The sequence below is a fragment of the Ammospiza caudacuta genome, chromosome 2 (genome assembly GCF_027887145.1).
Source record: "Ammospiza caudacuta isolate bAmmCau1 chromosome 2, bAmmCau1.pri, whole genome shotgun sequence".
Classification (NCBI taxonomy): Eukaryota; Metazoa; Chordata; class Aves; order Passeriformes; family Passerellidae; genus Ammospiza; species Ammospiza caudacuta.
Window position 1 is genome coordinate 60,323,345 of NC_080594.1, and position 15,973 is coordinate 60,339,317.

The 15,973-nt window shown below is 40.4% G+C and overlaps 1 protein-coding gene across 4 annotated transcripts in view; it reads left to right on the forward strand.

The window, feature by feature from the left end:
- The window catches only part of ENOX1 (ecto-NOX disulfide-thiol exchanger 1), a 365,352-nt gene that overhangs the window by 85,876 nt on the left and 263,503 nt on the right, over positions 1 to 15,973 (forward strand). The window contains exon 1 of one of the 4 annotated variants that reach the window (XM_058825017.1): positions 3,998 to 4,122. The exons of the other annotated variants lie outside the window; for them this stretch is intronic. The gene's annotated coding sequence lies outside the window, so the exon portion shown is untranslated. Of the gene's footprint in view, positions 1 to 3,997; positions 4,123 to 15,973 lie in introns of those variants that run through there. 4 annotated transcript variants of the gene reach the window in all.

Genomic DNA, 15,973 nt, shown 5'->3' on the forward strand with positions numbered 1-15,973 from the left:
TTGGCAAGCTAAAGAAGAAGCTTCTTCCCAATAACAGTGTTTTTTCTTTTATCCCAGAGTGTGGTATTATTTTTCTAGTGGTATGATTAGGAAAGAAAATATATACAAAGCTTAAGAAATATTCCAGTGTATTTATAATACAGTATTATGATGGGAATTAAATAAAGTCACTCAAGGGGTTGAGTTCATTCAAGTACTTTGGGGGCTTTTAAAAAGAAATAATTGTTGCATAGAAAGTGTTGCCTGAATAGCAATTATTTGATTAAAAGAATACTGGCCCAGGTCTTGTGCTTGGCTTTCTATGAACTTAACTATGCAATCATTTTTTATTGCCATTGTTGAACCTAGATGGGTTTAAATAGTGCTTCTCCCACATAGGTTCTTTAATGATACCTTTAGGGAAGAGAGCACAAGTGAATTGAAATGAAATCCCGAACCCACATCTCAAGGAAGAGGGTGGGACGGGGTCTGAAAGGAGCCCTGGAGCTGTCGGGAACGGCAGGAGCAGCATTACACAGCAAGGAGACCAGAGAGCTGGAGTCTTTCTGAGGATGGGAAAACAACATTCTTCCTGCTGAGAATCCTTTGCTTTCACTGGATGCAGATGACATTCTCTCTGAACCTACTGCTGCCTACAACAATCCTTCCAAATGCAACTGGCACCCGTTCCCGCTGCCTACAAGCAGTTATAGAAAGCAAGCTGGGTTTCTAGGGTTTCTTAGACCCACCCTACCTAAGAAAAACAATTTCTTAACTGTACATAAGGAGAATAAAAACAAGATAAATGGAAAAGTCATGCTAAATTCTTTGTAAAACTTGAAAAAACTTGTGTTCTGTCAGTTGAAATCTGAAGTGCTGGGAAGGAATGACATGTTGCATTGTGGCAGATCTCAACAAGGATTGAGAAAGGGTGAGCCTGTAACACTCTAAGCAAAGCTTCATGCTCCTGAAAACATTCTTGTTTTGCAAAGTGAATAGGAGCTGATTGTTAAAGCATGTTTGCTGCTGATGGCAGGAAAAATGGCTAAAGTGCTAAAATGAATATAGTAGAAAGTAAGTTTTAGGAGGAATTCTGTCTGCAAAAGCCTTCTGCTATAAAATTTCTCTTGCCAAGAAAGGAACAAGGACTTGACAGATAAAGAAATAGCAACAAACAAGCACAGCTTTTCCAGAGGTGATGGAAATATGCTCAGAGCAATGATGCAAGCCCTTAGTGATGATGGGTGTGCTGCCCATATCTTTGCCTTCCAAAGAAGTGCAGAAATACTCACTGCATCCTTAATAGTCTGGAGAGACTTGGCAAGAATTGTCACTGAGTATTTATTTGAAATGTAGTTGCAGGGAAGTGTGAAGCAGATATTCATTTAATCTCAAGACTACAGAAAGATGTGAAAAAAATAGCCCAAACAACTCAGAGGTGCAATTATTTACCTTAAGGCATCTGATTTTTACAGGTTAAAAGAAAATAGATCTGTTTCTTGTCTATTGCTGTTGGAAATTTTGCAGGGTTTACATAGAAAGTATTCTGGTTTTCATTAAATAAATAGCTTTAAACAACTTATAACAGTATTCTGAAGGATTACCACAGTAGTCTATTCGTGTTGACATTAAGTGATAGTGTCTGAGAAGCTGCCACTGTAACTCTCTGTTATTAGTGTTCTGTCGTGTATTTGTATCAGGTCACTCCTGTACTTGGCATGTCCTGGAATGGTTGCAAGATTCTTGGTCTGAAAGGAAAATATGTGAAATTTCTGAGCTTTTTTCAGTAGTGATTGGGGAAAAGAAATCATTGTTTCAAGTTCCTTTCTGGTGTTCAGGAAGAAATGGATTGAAAAGACAAAAAGAAACTCAGTTCTCCAGGAGCATGTCTGAAGACACCAGAGAAGGCCATGTTGATCTTTTAGTTTCACATCCAGTTTTCAAAACAGCTGAATAAATTCAGAAGTAAGGGATTTTTTTGTTACAATAAACATATAGTTCAAATAAAACTCTCAAAGTAAAAATTTAATAAATTATGCCTGCCCATCATCAATAGATGGTTCTATGAACAGGAAAAGATAATAAAGAAAAAAAATAGTATGAGTACTATAACTTATATTGAAATTTCACCACCACAGGTCTGCATAAAATCAATATGTTTAAGCCATTCAGCTTCAGCTCTTAAGGATTTTAATGAGTCCATTTACTTTGTAGATATTCTGAGTTAGTACAAACTATTTCCTTTACATTCCTTTCATAAGCATAAGGGATTTGACATCCCTGGAGAAGATGTTGAATAAAGACAGGGTTTCTAGCAGAGAATCATCTGCCCATTTGCTTTGGACATCAGGCAATAAGGTCCTGATGGTTGTTATTAGATTACCCCTATTCAGAGCATTAAACAAGGTTAAAACTCGAGTTATTTTTTCATCTAGACACTGTGACTCAGTGGGAAATGGGTATGGTTATTCTGGGATAGGATATGACCTAAATTTGTTTCTTGGTTAGATTTGCATATTGACCTCTTATTTTTGAGATCTCTGAACTATCTCTTCTATGGTCTGAAAAACTTGCTGACTCGATTAGTGCTAGTAATTTAAATTTCAGTGTCTGACATTTGTTTGCTGATCTGTTTTGTCTGTATTGACAGCAGTCAATACTAGTGTCTCAGGAATTTTGGACTGTGTCTGGGAGAATGTTTTATCTGCAAGGAGAAGAACAAGAATTCGGAGTGGTGGGAAGTGGCTGGAACTGGACTTTAGGCTTGTTGATAGAGTGAAGGAGGGAATGAGTTTGAATGATGTTCAGATGCAGCTGTTGTTTCATCTTCATCATCATTATGCCGTGCATGAAGAGTAGAAGAAGAGGTAGAGAGAGGGGTCCCTCAAAGGGAAAAAGAAACCAAGGGAAAAAGTAGAAAAGCATAGCATGGAGCAAGGTTGGGAGAACAGGTGGAACAAATGTGCCAAGAGTAGGATAAAAACACCAGAGAAAGTGTGGTAAAGCCCCTTCCAAGCATTCTGAATCTCTGCTCAGCTCTTCAAGGCAGCTTTCTCCAGGCTAGCAATTACATCCAGCTGGTTTGAGGAGCTCGAGGTAGCAATGAAGATGCAATGGCAAAGACTTTAGCTTGGCTGTTCAGGGATCCCAGGAAAATATTTTGGATGTTGTCATGCTGATATCTGTATTACTTTGTTGTTACAACTCATACCAACCTGGAAAAGCAGACTAAGGCAGTGCAGTAATGTCTCAGCACTGCAAATGCACCTTTGTTCTCCTTTCCAGGGTGTTCCCCATTGCCCAAAGGCTTTTTATCCTCTGCTTCTTCTACCAGATAAAGGTCCTTGACAAAGTATGTAGCAAGGCAGACTTGCTGAAGCAGATTCTTGATCTGACATCAATCCAGCTTCAAATTTGCATATGAAAATGTAATAGGGTAATTTATCACCTTTATTCAGGTAAAGAGATAAAATTGCAGGCAGTTAACAACCTTCATTTGTATGTTGAAAGTTAGAGGGAAGTTAAGCAGTTAGATAGCAGCACCTTTCCTTTTCTGATGTGGATTACCCAGAGGGAGTAATCATCATTCATAGTTTTCCACTGGCAACTTTTCCTGATACAGGCAGGTAAATTACAGAGCAGAGCATGGTGCTATGCTTTGGCTTTGATCCTTTCAATTGTAGCAGGTCTTCAGCAAGCACCCAGTATAACCCATGCAGGACTGTCAGCATAGCTTTTAAAAGTAACTAAGGGGTTAGAAAAGACTGTGCTCTATATGAGAGCAGACAATAAAGTGAGTGTGGAGGAGGCTTCATTAAGATTGTTGGACCTATGAGCAAAATAAAGAGGAGGACGAGGCAGGCTTTCATAGTGATTTACTTTCTATGCCTATGAATCATGGGTTTTTTTCCTCTGTTATTGTGATTGCATTTTTTTTCCTCAGCACTGCTCACCCTATCATTATGGGTAGAAAATGTAAAGGGATTGTGATATTTTCTCAGCAGAGATGAAAGGAACAGGACACTTCAAGGACATGCTATAAAAGTTGTTAGGACTTCAAGATGCTGTAGCTTCTTCATCTGAAAGCACTGTGTATGATCCGTATTGGATTAATGTGTCATGCTGAAGGATGCTGACTTTACCGTAAGCTATATTGATCTCATATATTTACTTTTTAACTTAACAAATACATTAATTTCCCTATTTTTCCCCAGCATTTCTGGGTGAGTACACTTTTGAGGCTGTAAACCCCATGGGAAGGAGCCAGGCAGTTCATGTTGGCAAAGAATCTGGCAAAAGACATTGCTTAAATATTTGCCAACAGCAACAGAGGCTTGTTTAAAAAATAACTGTGTGTTTCAGCTATTGTCTTGAGGGGCTTATTGGAAGAGAGCAAATAGAGGCACAAAATTTTGAAATTTTTATAAAACTCTCAAAATATTAAGGAGTATTTGCAATATAGTACAAGTTAAATATATTTTAGTGTGGTTTGATGTGGCTTGGCTTTTTCTCTATTTTTGGTTGAGAGGAAGGGAAGAGAAAGCAGGAGGGGCTGTGTGCTGTGCAGTCAGTGAGAAACCTTGGAATTGGAAAGTAGAAAATGAAAAACAGCAGATGTGAAACAGTGGTTTCTGACTTCCTTCTTATGAGCACAAATGTATCAACTTAATAACATCATTTTAAACCCTCTTTTTGGGCCATGGAAGTAAAGAAGGTGGAAATAATTAGTAGCAGTCGAAACAAATCCACAACAAGTCATTTGTTCTTGGTGAAATGTTTCTCCATATTGTTTTGTGGTTTCTATCTGTCCAGAAAAAGTATTCCCCAGACATAAGGGAATACTTCTGACCTTGTATAAGATTTCCATGCAAGACTGTAATGTGGACATGGCTTTGTCACAAAGGACAAATGTTCCCCACGATGTGCAGCAGAGCTGAATGAACAGAAAGATGGAAGCCCCAGTGATACATCACACTGCAGGCATAGTTTTATTCAAATATAGTAATTTTAATCCAATTATACCAGCAGGTCAGAAAACAGGTGGGCTTTCATACTGGTGATATTGTGTAAAATATTAGTTGACCTGTGCAGCCAAATAACTAGAGAGGATTTATTTATGACACTTACTGGTGTTTTTCAGAACATCAAAGACCTAGCCAGCAGATTATGCAGCAGATGTATTACATGAAGTAGAATTGATTGTGATTTGCTGGATATTTGGGGATTTTGTAAAAAGGGAGAGCATAATTATTGAATAATTTCTACTACAGCTCTCACAGTTTTTTTGTTCTGTTTTGTTCCTCCCTCCCATACTAGTTACCTTGATCTGGTAGAATATGGATTTTCCCTTAATAGAAGCTCTTCTCTCGCGGAGAAGAATCATCGGCTCCTAATTAGCTCAGCACACTTAACATTGTGCTACCAAATATGTGGTCTGTCTAAAGGTAGATTGGTTTATCTCAAGGTTCATGTTTTTGAGCTCATACAGCCTGAGTAGTGTTTTTCTTCAAGAGGAGCTCAGGCAGTAGGAGTGGTACAAATCTTCTCAAGCTGTGCAAGAGTGGCAGGAAACATGGGCTGTTATCAACAGAGCAAATGCGGGTCACTCGCAGGTGGGTTGAAGGATATTCATTTCCATTTTGTTAAAATATCTGCAGGCAGCTAGAAGCATTCTAATTTTTGCAGTGCTGTTTTGTTAACTGAAAGAACCTAAAGAGATTTTTACATATGAGCTACAGCATGAGCTCTCAGATTTTTTGAAGACAGCAGCTACAGTGGATGAAGTTTGTGAGGGATTGGGGTAGACATTATAGCACACTTAACCCATCATTGTTGCTTTTCCATGGTGTGCCAAGACATTACTATAAACATCAAGCACCTCCAAATTGGATAAGCTTCTGTGCTGGAGTGTGAGGGTGCACACGACAGGTGAAGAAAATAAAGACAGAAAATAAATGTAGTTATTTGGTGTCTGCACCACATGCCAGCACCACTGCCATCCATAGGATCTCTCCCTTTTTTACCAGCAGCAGTGTTAGTTTTGTGGCATCCAAATACTACAGGACTTGAGAAGACTTGTGGCAGATTTCTGAGCAAGTCTCCAACTGAGAGTAGTTTTGTTTAGATCTTCCATGAAAAATCCACTAAACCAAAAGGCACCATTTGGGAAAAAAATTTTGTGATGTTTAGAGTGGTGGGCTCCCCACTGATAGCACTGAGTGCAGTAACAGATACTGCTCTGTTATCTGGCACATTTAGTTCAGATTAAAGCATTACACAAGTGTGAAAACAGTCCTTTTTACTTAGAAAAGTTTGAAGAATTTCTGCTGGGAAGAGCACTGGGATGGTAGGTCATTTTTGAAGTCCTTTTAGCCTAACAAGCCTTTCCAAATTCTGAAAAGCTTATGGCAAGGGGAAAGTTGAACAGCCTTTGCTGGGATGCTGCAACAGTTTCATGAGAAATGGAAGTGGGTCATTCTGGATGTAAAATTCAATTGAAACATTTTTTGTCAGCATTGAGACATTTGAAGATCCCTCTGCAGAGGGTGTGACCACTTCTTCTGCCATGACATCTGTTTGGAAGGAAGTATAAAATTTCCTTTGTGATTCACACCAGAGCTACAGAGTTGGGAAATTCCCTCTCCTCTCATTATGTTTGGTGTCTCACCCTTGAGTGGAAAGGACTATGGTTTGCTAAAGGTCCAAGTGAAAATCTACTTTTAAAAAATATGTGAGGAATCAAATGGTAATTTCTCTTATTGTTGATGCTGGGAAATTTAGCTCTTATTGTGACACTATTAAGTTGTCTGAAAATTGTTTATTTATTCAAACACCATAGAAAGGACTGTTGTGAGGCATCCTTTCCAAAGTGGGCTAACGAGGAAGAAAACAGAAGGCAAAATGCAGGAATTTGTTTCAGAATCATGGATATTGTATATTCAATATTACTGTTTATAATGGAAAAACCTGTTATTTTAAACTACTGTTCAAAATCTTGTGTTTTGGACTAGTTAATTTTGTTTCCTGCTTGGGTTTGAACATTTCATGTCCCTTGGAAATTAGATGTTGTAACTAGTGTTCCCAGTAGTAGTGCATTAAGCTGCAAAGTGCTGGATTTCAAGCATATTAAGCAGTAAGTACTCCTGAGTTTTTATTGTTGCCACATACCTTCTGATAGCCAGTCCCATAATCATATAATATGATGCCTCAAACTGATATGTTTATTGTTCTAAAAAGACTAATAGGCAGATGTTGACCCTGGCAGCCAGATAGAAGGGAAGATTTCCAAAGCATTAAATGTGATATTGAATTTGCTGCATTAAATGATCTATCTTTATTTTGGCTAGGTTGCTTATCTGTTAATTGTGATCTGTAAGTCTAGTAATAATTTTTTTTTTTAAATACTGTCAGAAAGTCAAATCCTGTGTTTGCAGTCCTAGTGGGCAGAGGATAAGGCCAATCTCTTTTCTTATTGTGATATCCTGAACACTTCAAAATGCTTCTGCATCTATGCATTTTGAAGTGAATACTTCTGTAAAATCCAGGTCACTTCAATTGCTTTAAAACCCAATCTCAGAGGATTTTTGGTAATTTTGAGCACTGTATCCACTTCTGGGGCTCCCAGCATAAGAAGGGAATGGACCTGTTGGAGTGGTTCCAGAAGAGGGCCACAAAGATGATCAGAGGACTGGAGCACCTCTCTGGTGAAGGCAGGCAGAGAGAGTTGGGGTTTGTCAGTCTGGGAAAGAGAAGGCTCTGGAGAGACCTTCCAGCACCTTCCAGCAACCAAAGGGGTCCTACAAGAGGGCTGGGGAGGGAGCTTTCACAGGGGCATGTGAACAGGACAAGGAGTAATGACCTTGAACTGAAACATGGCAGGTTTAGATTAAATACTAGGATGAAATTCTTTACTCTGAGGGTGGTGAGACAATGGAACAGGTTGCCCAGGGAAGTTGTGGAAGCCCCATCCCTGGAAATGTTCCAGGCCCCGTTGGATGGGGCTTTGAGCAACCTGGTCCAGTGGAAGGTGTCTCTGCCCACATCAGGGAGGTTGGAACTGGATGATCTGTAAGGGCCCTTCACACCCAAACTGTTGATATATGCCCACTGAGTTAGAAAAATTGGCTCCCTCAGGGCAGAGTTTCTTAGCACAGGCACAGTCTTGCAGCAAATCATCAGCCCAGTCTTTTTTATGAAGTGGAGCAGCCTCTGTCTCACACTTTGCAGCTCAGATAAGGGGTGGATGAAGCATAGGACAACTGCTGAGCACATAAACATATCTTTAAAGGCATCTATTTTGAGGAATTACAGAAAATAGAGTCTGTTTGGAATAATCTAACCAAACTAGCATGTACTCAAGTTTATTTTCCATTGTCTGTGAAAGCAAGGAGATTAGTGTTTGCCCACAGAGGAATCACATTGGATCTGCCTTTTTAGTTGTTACAGGATATACAGCTGGGTAGGCATATCTGGAGGGATGAAATGAGAGAACTGTCTCTCGTTTGTTTTCTCCAGTCAAGCATAAATCTCTAATTTTAAGGGCATTCTACCCTTGGTTTAGATTTGTTTATTTTAGTTTTACAGTCTCCATTTAAAATCCATTTTAATGAGCTGTTTATGCAATGATAGTGTTTTTAATATATGTTTAGGTTTTGTGCAACTCCAAGTCAGGCAATGATGTGTAAAGAAGGCATGAATTAATAATATGGCAAAGGCAACTGGAATACCTCCAATGTAGCAGCCAAACAAGATTTTGAGGTGGATGCCTGTCTGCCCATTTGCTTGCCTCTGCCTCAGACCTGAGTTCAAGCTGCTGTTTCTCTCCTCAGGGGTGACTTTTCTTTTCTGGGCTTCTTGCATCCTGAAGCTGGTTAGGACACTCAGCCTGGTGCATGAGTGGTATCAATGTTGGTGTGGGTTTGAGTGTGAAATGAAGGTCAGGGAATGGAGGAATGCCAGGAAATCAGCATTTCTTCCCATATGCTATCGTTCTGCACTTAACTCATGCAGTATGGGTGAAGTGGAATGGTACCAGGACTCCAGTCAGCAAATCAAATCAGCTCTGCAGTAATCTTTACCCAAGGCCATAGGAGGCCAGCTTGGCAACCTCTGCTAGTGTTGGAAAAGTGTTGCAAGCAAACCCAAATCCCAGAAGCATGTCCAGTAGGGAACATGGTGCAGGAATGTTAGCTGGGCAAAGACTTTCCAAATGCTGTGTTTGCCTGTGGCTTTTCTAATCGTGGCAGTTCTGCATGGGACAGTTTGGTGACCCAAGCCTTGCCATAGAGCAAGGTGTGACAGGGCCTTTTGATAGTCTTTATGTGTGCCTACTTCCTGACCACTCATAAGAGGCTTCATAATTTGTCTCCAGACATACCTTGAATATAATAACAAGAATAATTAAAACTCAAATAGCAATTTGGTGCTCTGACCATCTGGGATCCAGCCTGAGAGATGAGATGTAGTACAGGCCCTAAAGCTGTTAGTAAGGTAAGCTTTCTTCCTTTTTTTTTCTCTCTCTCTCTTTTTTTTTTTTTTTTTTTTTTTTTTTTTTTTTTTTTGTAATTAATTTAAATGGCTTTTAAATGATTTTTAAATGAGTTCATACTCACAACAGCTTTGAAAATTTGTGTCTTGCCGGTGGGATCTGACTGCTGCTTCTACTGTGCCTCAGTCTGATTCCCAGCTGGAAAAACGAAACCTCTGTATCAGCTGGGTGCAACCTCAGCACAGTGATAAAGGAAAGCAAATAAATAGTTGGAAGCTTTTCTAAACATCATTTAGAGAATCCCTTTTTTAATATATGAACCCCAGGGAGAAAGGAAAACAGGGAGGAAGAGGATATTACATTTGCTTTATTAGCATAAGTGTGTGATGGCTCTGTTACTTGCTTGAAAAGAGGATGATGAGAAGTATTGAGTGCATGAAGTTAAAGCTGATGGAAGTGTTTTATGGAGTATCACTTTCTAGCAAGGTTTTCTGTTCTCCTTGTAGAGGTTTTCTGTTCTCCTTTTCAGCCTGGAAGGACTTGATTGGGTTTTATTCTACTAAGGAAACCAACTACTCATTGAGCGTTAAGGGAGGAGCTGGAAGAATGGCAGAACCAGAGCAGTTAATTCTGGCCTCACCCTGGGGCTTCTGCCTCCCAAGCATAGCAGCAGAGTAAAGAGGAGTCACAACTGCACTGATTGTTTTCAAATAGTGTCAAATAGTGTCTCTGTGGCAGGGTGTGACACTCCAGTGATGCCATTTCTAGCCTCATTAAGCTTGTTATTAGGAGACAGATCTAATGGTATCAGGTGCAGTGGTACACTGATGCAAATAGGCAGCTTTCAGGGCCCAAGTTAAGCCACTGCACCCTGTCGCCCTGGTGGCTGCTCATTTGGAGTTAGGAGGGCTTATGCTGGGGCTGTGTAACAAACACTGAGGTGGGTGATGTGTCTCATTCCTCCTTAGCTCTGGGGCAAACTTCCTGTGGGTGTGGTGGAGGTAACACTTCCAAAAGCCTGTACAGAGGGACTGATGAGAAGGAATTCCAACTAGCATCAAAGGGGAGAGGGAATCCTTCAGACGCCACACACTAGGTTAGGCAGAGGAAGGGAAAAGGGGTGGTTGTTTCCTTGAACAACCTCTTTTAAGTTACAGGTGAAGCTGAGGCAAAAGAGTAACTCTCCTATCTGAATGTGGACATAGGTTTTTGGCCAGATGAGTAATCTAATACTGATTACACCATACTTTTCTTTGTTAAAAATAATCTGTCTTTAATGAAGGAGAAGTGGCAGGAAAACATCCAGAGATTTTTAATTTTGCAGCCAACACCACAAAGCAAAAAATCAGGTTTTGGTGACTCAGCTCTTAGCAGGATTGTCCCATGCTTTGGTGCAGCAATGACTGCAGAAGCAGTAGTTTTCAGAGATAAAGCAGTAGTTTTCAGAGGTAATGCTGAGCTGAGCCCTGATACACCCTTCAGGGCTGTCATCTTCAGGGCTGTTGGTCAGACAGTTTATATTTTCTGGTCTCAATATGCTTATGTTTTAGGGCTAAAGCAGCCAAAAGAAACTTTTTCATGGCCAACCAAATGGTGCCTTTTTCCCTTTTTCTCTCAGAGATTCTCTCAGAGACTCCTTTTTTTTTTTTTTTTTTTTTTTTTTTCTGGCTGCTCTGTGCTTTACAGTCTCAATCTTCACTTGAAGATATGCATCATAGTGGGCAGCCTGGGGTTAACCTGAGCAATTGTGCCAGCTGTCTTTCAGTCCTGGCTTTACCAGTCTGATCTCAGCTGTCAGCATTTACAGTCCTTGCTGACAAGAGCTCTCAGGCCCAAGAGCAAGTAACGTCACCAAAAAGGCACTTCAGCAGCTTGTATTTCAGTCCATCTTTAGCAAATGTCTTTTAAATTTCCTGTGGATCTTATAGGAGCCATATGAAATACCCTGGGAAGTGTTATCAAAGGAGGGATACCAAGATGCCAGTGGGAATCGCCACTGAGGGTTATGGAACTATCTTCCCAGCCCTTTTCAACTCATTCCCAGGTTGTGAGCCAGGAAAATTCTTGCTTGTTTCAAGCCTATCCCAGATACCCAGATATTTTACCTGTGTCTGGGGGCTGCCTCATGGTAAGAGTAGAACTGCACAACTAAGTACAACTCAGGAGAGTGCAGGGCGGAGGGGGACCTGGCAGAACTAGACAACTTAATTGTGAGACAATTCCCTTCTTCACCTGGACAGACAGGCAGTGCCTTCAGCTTGCATCTGAGGAGCTTCTCGTCAGACCTTAATTTGCATGTTTTCACTGTCCCACCTGATCCAGGGTACACATATATATATGTAAATAATTACAAATATATAAATGGCAAAAAACCTCATGAAAAAAAATCAAAAATCACCACTACAAAAAGAGACTCAGTGGTAGGAAGGAGGAAAACTTGGTTGTAATTGGGTTACATAGATGAGATACTTCAAATTTCTTGTGGCAAACAGATTATTTCCCCCCCTGGATGCTGTCCACAGTAGAGGAATTCCACTGATTTGGTCCTCAAATAAGAGGAAAGGGGAGGATGACATCCTGAAACCATCTTCCACCACCTTTGAAGGACTGGGGCAGTTTCTCCACTGAGAGTTTCAGAATAACTTGTTCTGCTGCATGGGACCAACATGCTTGAAGCCGTTGAAGAGGCAAGAAACTGAGCTGGTTCATTCCAAATTGTCTTGCGACTTTTTTAGGAGGAGGGCAGCACATTTGTATGTTGCTGTCTAGACGTACACAAACAGACTGACAATTTCTGTGTTTCCTTCAGAAAATAAATAGTGACCCTCCAGGAGTCTGTCCCTGTAATCATGCTTCTGTCTTTGCCCCAGGCTGGAAAAGGGTTTTACAAAAGTTAGGGACTGAATGAGGATATCCTTTTGGAAGCAAAGGAAGGGGAAAATTAGCCACCCACGAATACCAGTTTATTGTAGCAGTGGTGTATAGGTGCTGCCCTCCAGCTGGTGGGGTAGGGCAGGCTAGAGACAAATGCAGCTGGGGGAGAGCCTGCTTACCCCTCAGTGCTGCTGTGCGACCATTCATTTCTGAACCCTGCCCTTGCAGATAATTTCTAACTTTTCTTTTTCCACTCTGCCTCACTCTGTTGGTTATTTACCCAGAACATGATTTTCAGCCCCATCAAAACCCTTCAACCTTCATTCCCATCTCTTTGGTCCTGCTTTCCTTAGTCCATTCTTGCTTCTCAGCTTTCCCATATGCTGAGAGAGAGAGCCATTAAGAGAGATCCCCCCCCCATCCCCAAATAAAATTAAAAAGTACTAATGAGTAATGAATGTAGTGACTGTATAATCTGGCAATTGTCCTCTCTCCCCCTTCTTTCTCCCACAGGCTTTGATGTTCACTTTCCCCCTTTCAGTTCTGCAGTAGGAGTAAATTCCTTGCCACTGAAGAATATCTTTTGCTTATCCATTTTAATACAACCTTAATGGGAATTCAAATAGTATAAGGCACAGATTGGACTCTGTACCCAACCTGTGCAGGACTGAGACCCTACAGTGTGTTACTGGAAAAGTCTGTCTTATTCTTGCGGGTGAAACAACAGATCCTGTTAACGGGAAATGAAATTACTAATAGCAACTGGCCCATGTTGTTCTTCTGACAAGCCAGCTTGTGGAGAGTGGTTTGGTGGCTGATAAGATAAGGGACTGGAAAAGAGACGTTGGGAGGCTGTTTCATTGGAACTTAAACAAATCTCACGTGCTCTAGATTGGTTGACATCCTGCCCTAATACTTCACTTTTATTATTAACCAGAAAAACAAAATCAAATCAAAGTTCCCAAGGCAAAACAAAACAAAGTGAAAGTTCCCAAGGCACAGCAGGCTAAATAAAAATATGCTGAAAGACATGCATAATATATTAACTGTAGTTTGCTTCATTTGTAAAGAGCAAAAGAGAACAAATAACCAGTGTTTTTGCCCCTTACGGGCCTTTGTCAGGGACATACTTCTCTGAGCTGTTCAGTGGAGAAAAAGATTTTTAAAAACATTTTTTCATAAGATTTTCCAAGCTGCCCTGAAAAATATATATTAACTATTAATTTGTTCCTGGGATTTTTTTGAAGCAGGACATTTCCAGCTCTCTGACTAATTTGAGTAAATTTATGCCAACAATAATGCAACCAGTTCAAACCTGCAGACCTTTCTCTGTCTAGCAAGTGGGTGCTACTGAGCTGTACAGAACAATTTACATGTATGTGAACTGCCAGGACCAGACCTTTAAACATAATTTCTGTGATATCCTCCTCAAAATTGCAGCTAATAATATAGAAGCCTTTTTTTTCCCCATCTTAGTCATAAATCCTCTTAAAACGTAATTCTAAGTAATGTACATTTAAAGACTGTAATTTAAAATCAAGTGTTTCTTTTTTGGTTTCTTTTTATTTTTTTTTCCTAGAGGGGGTGTATCCTGCAAATGCTTTAGAAATGAGAGCCTTATTTCCAGTACAGATACAACCGTTCTGGCTCCAGTGCTGTCCTCAGCCTGACTCCTGTCCACATGCTGTCTAGTCCACACCCAGCTGGCTGCTATTCTGTGCCAGAGCTTGCTGACACAGCCATCACTGGGAAACTTGTAGGAAATATCATCAAAATATGTCCTAAACATAACAGCATGGGATTTCTGAGGGACTCGATATCCTCTTCTGCACTTAAAGCACTATATATATATATATATATATATACATACACACACACACACACACACACACACACACTGTGGTGCTGTTTGCAGATGGAAACTAGTGCTTTTAAGAAGTTGATTTAAAAGGTGACAGATTCCAGGCAGACAGAACAAAACAGATTTTCTTGCTGTTCTAATTCCTGCTGGATATACACCCGTATATCTAAAGAAACAGTGTGCTTTTCAAACCTTTACCTGAAATGACCTTGCAGAAATCTGGAGAATTGTCTTTGCAAACTTGTAGTCAAATTATGTGTAAGGGTTTCTTTTGTGAACCAGTTCTCAAAATGGGCTCAGGCTTCCTTTTTGACCCTGTTTCACCCCATTAAAATCCCTTTCTAAATTTTTTACAGTTTTTGTGTTTGAAAGCTTAAAAGTCTGAATTGCAATGTTTCAGTCTAACTGAAGAGCATTTACAAAAGTAGAAACTTGTATTTCAGAGAACAGCCCCACTTGTGCTTGTAGGGTGCAAAATACATTGTATGCTGCCATACATGCAGTCTGTCCTTGGTCTTGGAAATGCTTCATGAGAGATTTCATCCCTCACTGATGTCTTGCTTTTATGATTTTTTAATATGCATGTGTACTTGCAAACCCACAAGTTCATGTGCGCAAAGGGCTGCTGTTCTTTTGAGAGTGTGGCTGTTAGGATTAGGCTACTGGAGGCCCTGTCTCCGTCTTTTCCAGAGGTGACCTCTGTTTGTACTTAGTTTTTAGTGTAAGAGCTGCCTGTGCATGCAGCTTTTCCATTTTTCTATTAGTATTTCCTTTATCAGTTCATGACACAGATACTTCAGCAATGGGCATGTTGCAAATGTATGTACAAGTCTCTTGCAGGCACAGGAAGAACCTGTTTTGCTCCAAACAACCTTACTTTATGTGGCTGTAGTGGTTGGAGTGCAGACACTTTGCAATTTTAGTATTATTTCAAGAAGAAGTGCTTGAAGAATTTATTCCAATGCAGAATTATTCTGCTCTTTGGTGTTTAGTGGACACAGGCTAGTTCAGCAGAATCTTTCCATGTGCAGGGCTTTAGGGATGTGAAAGGATGCCATTAAGATTCTCCCTTGGATGACACACCCTGATACACAATTGCTGTTTTTTGGAGGAGTTGTTTATTTTTATTTCATTCAAATCTTTCTTTGCTAAAAGCTTTCTGCCAGTAATTGCACGCTCCAAAGTCAGCGGTAACATGGCAAAGACACATCCCAAATATAACAGATCCTAATTATACTTTCATTTCTTAAAGTCTCTGTCAGGCTGATTTCTGCTTAAAGAGCAGCTTGCCAAACTGGAAGTGAGCTTGCTGGTGATGTGGGTAGGAAAACTATGCAGAAAATAATGACCTTTCCCTCTGTCAAGGGCATCTGCCTGCTCGTTACTGCAATGATGTGGTGCCACAGAATCCCTCAGGTGTACTCACTGATTCCTGCTGATAGAAATCCAGAAATCCTCCACTCTGCTCAAGCAGACCCTTTTTGTGTGTTCATGTGGGCATGATGAGACACACTATATCCCCTCCAGGCTTAATTACGTGACACAGGACTGTGAGTGAAGGTGGAGGCCAGCAAGGAGCTGGCCATCACGGCAGTTTTTCTAGCCAGAAATAGGCTTGTGGAACCCCCACCAGTACTACTCATTCCTCTTAGTCTGTAGTCCAAAAAAGAATGTATTTCCATATTGTGGCTTTGCTCTGAGTAGTTTAAGACAGCAGTTTTCAACCTCAGTTCTGCTGCTAACCTCTCCCAACCACAAAAAATCACTGTGTG